The sequence below is a fragment of the Sinocyclocheilus rhinocerous genome, unplaced genomic scaffold, assembly GCF_001515625.1.
Source record: "Sinocyclocheilus rhinocerous isolate Xijiao unplaced genomic scaffold, SAMN03320098_v1.1 scaffold2531, whole genome shotgun sequence".
In the NCBI taxonomy this organism is placed as follows: Eukaryota; Metazoa; Chordata; class Actinopteri; order Cypriniformes; family Cyprinidae; genus Sinocyclocheilus; species Sinocyclocheilus rhinocerous.
The window spans coordinates 212,511-212,826 of NW_015661073.1; positions in this window are offsets into that span (position 1 = coordinate 212,511).

The following is a 316-nucleotide window of genomic DNA, read 5'->3' on the forward strand; positions in this document are numbered from 1 at the left end:
GTTTAATAAAAAAGAAAGAAAGAAATCTCCCGATCTGAATCAAATGATTCATGCTCCGAAGTCCCGATCTGAATCAAATGATTCATGCTCCGAAGTCCTGTTCTGAATCAAATTATTCACAATCTCGATCCGAAGTCCCGATCTGAATGAAATAATTCACGCTCCGAAGTCCTGTTCTGAATCAAATTATTCACAATCGCGCTCCGAAGTCCCGATCTGAATCAAATGATTCATGCTCCGAAGTCCTGTTCTGAATCAAATTATTCACAATCGCGCTCCGAAGTCCCGATCAAATGATTCATGCTCCGAAGTCCCG